Genomic DNA, 6,533 nt, shown 5'->3' on the forward strand with positions numbered 1-6,533 from the left:
GCTGAGGAATGCCTTGTTGCTAAGGCTCAGCATCCTGTGATGGTTGTGTGACTTCCGTGTCAGCATCCTTTGTCTGTATTTACCTGAGGCTGGACCACAGGCAGAGGCTGATCTCTTGGCATATAGTATCCATAGTCATCATCATCGCTATCATCATTGTCGGCTTCTTGGTTTTGTCCTTCCCTGTCTCTACTGGTGTGAGCTGTGATTTGTCTCTTTACTTTGTCAGGTTTTAACTGAATCTCTAGGGGCAAGTGGTCACATGGCAACAAGAGGTTACGGTGCAGAATTCTACTTCCTCTCCCTTTGCCTTGCTCTGGTAGTACTTCATATATGGGCATATCTTTCCCCACCCGACGGATGACTTTGTGGATGCAATCTTTCCAATGGTTCCAGAGCTTCCCCGTTCCTCCTCTGGGTGTCATATTCCTAACGAGAACCCGGTCACCCTCATGCAACACAGAACTTCTTACTTTGTTGTCATGATTTCATTTGCCATCTCAGCACATTTTTTTTGCATTTGCTGTTGTGATCTCATATGCCTCTTGCATCTGTTGTTTCCACTTTTTCATGTATTCTTGATGATCAGTAGTTCCAGTCTCAGGGGTCAAGCCAAACAGTAAGTCAACAGGTAATCTTGGTGATCTCCCAAAGAGAATCCGGTGACTTCACATCGAGTGCTGTTGTAGGCATAGATGAGCTTGGGCAACGACTCTCCAATTTGACTTCTGCCTCTCAGTAAGCGTTTCAGCATTTGCAGTAATGTTCTGTTTAGCCGCTCAACTTGCCCGTTGCCTTGTGGGTGATACGGTGTTGTTCTTAAGCCCATCACGCCACAGTTTTTCTTCAGCTGCGCAAACAACTGATTTTCAAATTCCCTTCCCTGGTCGTGATGGATTCTTAAGGGGAACCCAAACTTCAGCGCATAATCATTGAATATCTTATGTGCAACAGTTTTGGCAGATTTCGATGTTGTTGCATAGGCTTGTGCAAAGCATGTGTAATGATCAGCGATCACTAATATGTATTCATATCCACCTTTGCGCTTGTCTAAATGCAGAAAGTCAATGGATACAAGTTCGAATGGTTGAGTTATGACAGTCGAGGTGAGTGGAGCTCTTGTTTCTCTACAGGGCCTTTTCTGTTTGAGGCAGGCATAGCATTGAGGGACATAGTGCTCTATCTCTCGCTGCATGTGTGGCTAGAAGAAGCGACCCCGAACGAGTGATGTTGTGCATTCCACACCTTGGTGTCCCATTTCATCCTGGAGTTGTCTCAGAACTGTTGTCTTGTGTATTTCAGGTAGAACAAGTTGTGTTCTAGTTGCCGTCTTTTGGTGAAGTACCCCATCTCCATCAAGGCTGAGTTTTTCCCAGTCATGGAGTAAACACTTGCTCTTTGCACTTAATGATTTTAGCAGCTGTCCCTCAGGCTTTTTATTTGACAGTTTGCAGGCTATGATAGGGCCAATGTGTTGATCATCTCTCTGAGCTTTGCAGATAGCTGCTCTTGAAAAGGGCGTAGACATGCCCTCATCTGTCTCAGCACAACCGACAGCCATCACGGACCATGCTTTGCGTGGGACTTTTGTTTCTACAGCTTGTACTGTAGCATGCACAGAAGGAGAGGACATTTGTTCTGTGCATTCTTCCATCATTGTTTCTATGTCACAGGGCATCAGTGAAAGGCCGTCAGCATCAGAATTCTCTTTGCCAGGGTGATATTTGACAGTTAGGTGGAAGTCTGCTAATTCCGCAACCCACCTATGCCCTGTTGTGTTGAGTTTGGCCGTTAACAACACATAGGTAAGTGGATTGTTGTCCATGTATATGGTGCAAGATGAGCCAATTAGGTAATCTCGAAACCTTTCAGTAACAGCCCACTTCAAGGCTAGAAATTCAAGTTTCTCTGAGTAAAGATGGTAATTTTTTTTGGCTTTGGTCAGTGTGCAAGATGCATAGGCTATTACACAGAGCTTTCCCTCCTGCTCTTGATACAGCACTGCACCTAGGCCTTGGTTTGAAGCATCTGTGTGCATCATGAACAATCTGTTTAAATCTGGGAATCCCAATATAGACGGCTCAACCAGACAGTCAATCAATCTTTCCAGTATTTGTTGGTGTTTGTCAGTCCACGTAATCAGCTTGTGTGAAGGTGTCCCTTTGTTCTTTCCTTTTACTCTTCTTATCCTTGTGTTACTGTCCTTCTGTTTATCTGATCCAGGGTCCAGTTCGGTCAAGGCATAAAAAGGTCCAGCGATGCGGGAGAAGTCCCTAATGTACTGTTGGTAGTAGCTCAGTAGCCCCATGACTTCCCTCAGCTCTCCCACAGTCCGTGGCTTCTTCTCCTTTAAAGCTCTCACCACAAGAGTGTCAGCGGGGTCCATTTTACTGCCCTCAGCAGACACGATGTGCCCTAAGTAGCGGACCTCGTGCTTGAACACTTCACAGTTAGTGGATTTCAGCGTTATTCTGTGCTGCCGTAGCCGCTGTAACACTGTCCTCATAATCCTCAAAAGATCTAATGCAGATCTCATCCCTCAACCCTTCCAAACATTCTTCCATACAGCACTGGAAGGCAGCTGGAGCGTTCATCAAGCCAAAGGGGATTTGGATCCATTCAAAGAGACCCCACGGTGTTACGATAGCAGTGATGGGTCTGCTCACCTTCGCCATGAAGCCCTGATGATACACATTCCCTTGACCTAAAAGAGAGAACAATGAGTTTCCTCCTAGGCCATCCATTTATGTCCTGCACTCTGGGAATGGGCTGGCGGTCGGGGAGAGTCTTTCTGTTAACTTCCCGGAAATCAATACACAGTCGTAGACTCCCATCTTTTTTTTTGAACACACAGCAACCGGTGATGCATAAGGTGAATTAGACTTCTCTACCCAGCCCTTAGCGATGAGGTCATTCAAGTAGTCCTTCATTTCCCGGTAAAGTGGCTTAGGCACGGAAAGATATATTTTTGCTACAGGCTCGGTGTCTTTCAGCGATACGGAGTTGCAATTTTTCTATGCAGCCGAAATCATCATCCGTTCTCGAAAAGGAGGCAGACTCCTCTCTTAACAGCTTGTGAGCTGTCGCTCTCTCTGGCTCACTGAGGTGGCTCAGATTCACAGGCGGATCCCAAACATTGCCAGTAGTTTGATCCTTTTCAACTCTGATGTGATTCATTGTAGCTGGAGGTGGAAGGCGGGACCCCTCTAGTATGGAAGCTGGGTAGACTGCCTGGATATACTGGACAGTCCCAATCACAGCTCTCCCTGCCAACACTGTATCATGGTCTGTAGGGTTCTGCACGCTTACAATAATGGAGGGTTTGGCACATTTAGTCATTTTAATGAGCGTGTCACACAGTTCGAGTCCCTCCATCCAGCGGGGATTCACATCAGGCTCGAAGATTAATGAGGTATCTTCCTGTGGTGAGCCCATATGCATGTGGCACTCAACTTGGACTGAAATGTGTTTGGGAATGTTGATCCTCTCTTTTTTTGTCTTAACTACATACTCATTCGCTCACTCAATACTGACTTGTCCTATGACAACAGTTACCTGTTCTACAAAGGCTTTAGCTTGGCCTGGGAATGCTGCTCTTACTATGTCACTCAGCCATTCCCTGTTAGTTCTGTTGGACTGTTTCAATTCACCGTCTATAATGAGCCCAATTACATTAAAACCAATAATTGGTTGAGCAATACCATCCTTCATTACAAGTGTGGGGACAATAACTTCTGTGGCGGGTGCTCCCTCTGAAGCTAACCTGAAAGTTATCTCTACCCAACCTGCATATGGCATGTTCTCCCCTTTTGCTGCCACTATGTCTAGGGTCTCTGTTATGTCCAGAATTTCTGAAATGTCTCTTAGTCTTATGTCTGGTAAGTGCACTTCTTTCCATAGTTCATCAAATATTGTTACTTTGGAGCCCGAGTCCCACAAAGCCTTAACACTTTGACCTTCAATGAAGCAATCAGTCACATGCTTTTTCCCTATTAATGGAGCCATTTTAACCTGTTTTTATTTATTTTATTTTTTTTGGGGTAGTGCTCGTAACCATACATGAGGGGATGCACTTTTTTTTGTGTACAGTCCAATTATCCATTTGACTCGGCCTAGAACAGTAGAGCACTTTCTTACATGACGCACATTGCCTCAGTCTTACCCCTTCAGCCTTTTGTCCACAGTGTGCACAGTGCTGGGACCTTGCTATGTCACTAGACACTCCCTGTCCCGTGCGAGGGACCTTTCCCCGTTTAAAGGAAACTGTCTCCGTTCCCTTGCTTGGCAACCAGCAAGGAAGAGCTCGTTGCTGCCACACCTATAACAGTGCGTGCAGTAATCTTCAGCTCCATTCTGTTGACAGCTGAAACATTTCCTCATTTGCCACAGTTTGTTGGAGGAAAGCTGCGCTGAGGGGCAAACCTTTGCTGGTACTGGGCGGTTCCTCCTCTGTGTCCGGGGCCATGGGTGAACTAGTATCCCTGTGGTGGGTCCTGCATCTGCAGACCGGAAAACTGGAACTGATCCCCCCCCCCCCGCTGTTGGGTGCTACCTGGGCGTGTACTGGGGCTGTTGCATGGACTCCCTAATTTGAGACATTTTAGCTTTCAGATCTTTGAGCATAGCCATTTCAGACCTAATTTCTTCAAGCTGGGAGAGAACAATAGGGGAAATTTTACCAGGGTCTTGTTGAGTGGGCAGTTTTTCCTTTTCCACAGGAGTGCCACTTGACTGGGCTGAGTGGATAGTGACAGGCCATTGTTGTCCTATCAATTTTTTCTTGTTTTGCCTCTCTGCCTCATAGGCACTGTGTTCATTTGCTGTAGTAACAGTTCATCGAGATGTCGGTTTGCTCCAGGTAAGGCTGAAGGTCACACTTGATGTTGTCACTCTGCGGGCCAGTTAACAAGTGTGAAGAAACATTTTCTGAACTAACTCAGGGTCATATTGGAGACCTGACTCAGATTCCTGCGAAGCGAACAAGATCTTTTGTCTCAGGTGGAAAGTATGAATAAGGAAGTTCTGTGGGGTTTCTTTGATGCCCTGCGCTTCTGAGGTCAGCTGCTTATGGAGATCGGTTGCACTTTTCTCCTGGTAATGAGAACGGAGTATCCGCCACAATGTGGGTAAGGTCAAGTTGGCTTTTCCCTCCAGATAGCTACAAAGTTGCATGCCAGGGGATATTGCTTTTATCACTGCATGAACAATCTCAAGTTCTGGGAACCCCTTACTTAGGCCATGTTCGATTTGACAAGCTAGGCTTGAAAAGGTCAGTCGATCTTTCTGACCGGGCTCACCGATCTGGCCAGCTATTTTAAAGTCCTTATGCCATGGGGGAAGTGCATGACTGTGGGCTGTGCTCTGTGTTAACTTCCTGCTGGAAACCATGTTTTTAATTTCCCTTTTCTCCTGCTTGTCTTTCTCATTCTGTTTCAACTGAAGCTGCAAAGCCTCAATTTCCCTCAGTATTCTTTCCTTTTCTTCATCTTGTTTTTTCTGTTCCTCATCTACTTGTTTTAAAGTGTCAGTTTTACAAGCTGTCTGGAGCGCAGAGATTTTGTCTTTAAGATGTAGTAAGCAAGCCATTCCTTTATCCTCATGTTTTTCTAGCTCTTCGTTCTATATGTAGTTTGAAATTAGCGTGATGAGAGCTGTTCCACCCTTGCAAGTAACATGCTCGAACTCTGCTCCGGCGATGATTAGATCGTCACACAACTCCACTAGAATATCTCTGGACAGCACACATAATTCTATTATTACCTCTAGCTGTACTTTCTCCAACTCTGACGATGAATCCATCTTTCTAGCAGAGTGTGGATATTAACGGTGTGAAGTGAGACCTTTTAATCTTTGGGTATTGGTAGCAGCTCTCCTGGTATGTAGAAATTCCTCAGATGACATGCATTCTGCCCTCAGACAGTCAGGAACCGACTGTAGCCGATTCACCACCTGCTCTCGAAGTGTGGGTTGATTAAAAGGATGCGTGACGGCTGGGGGACATCTCTGGTAGATGCTGACCCACGTTGCACACAATCCCAGCAGTGCCTCCAAATGTTATGCCCCTGTAAGGGGGGATAGAAATAAATAAAACACAGACACGATGTTGCTGCAGTCAAGTCCAATGTTGTAATGTATTTTCCAAAACTTTCATATTTACATGTTCACCAAGCTTCTCAATAACCACTGCATTGACCCTATAAACAATTTCAAACATAGTGCATTGCCCCTTTAAGAAAGTACGCAATTAGAAAAATATTGTATTGTCAATTGTCACAATGATAAATACCAATATTGTCTTTATGTTACCTTAAACAACACAGAAAACGCATTGGATATAAATCAGAAAAATGTCTGCATTGGACATTTAACCAGAATAAGCAAAATCTTGTTGCGAATTCGGGAGGCAACCACAGGAATCACCGCAGCCGGGATGCGAACACATATCTCCTGCACTGCGGGAGACATCACTAACCGCTCGACTAAAGGGTCCAACCCCTTAGCAAAGGGCCAACGTGTCTACTTCTCCATGCACG

This window comes from Lampris incognitus, chromosome 8 (assembly GCF_029633865.1).
Source record: "Lampris incognitus isolate fLamInc1 chromosome 8, fLamInc1.hap2, whole genome shotgun sequence".
Taxonomy (NCBI): domain Eukaryota; kingdom Metazoa; phylum Chordata; class Actinopteri; order Lampriformes; family Lampridae; genus Lampris; species Lampris incognitus.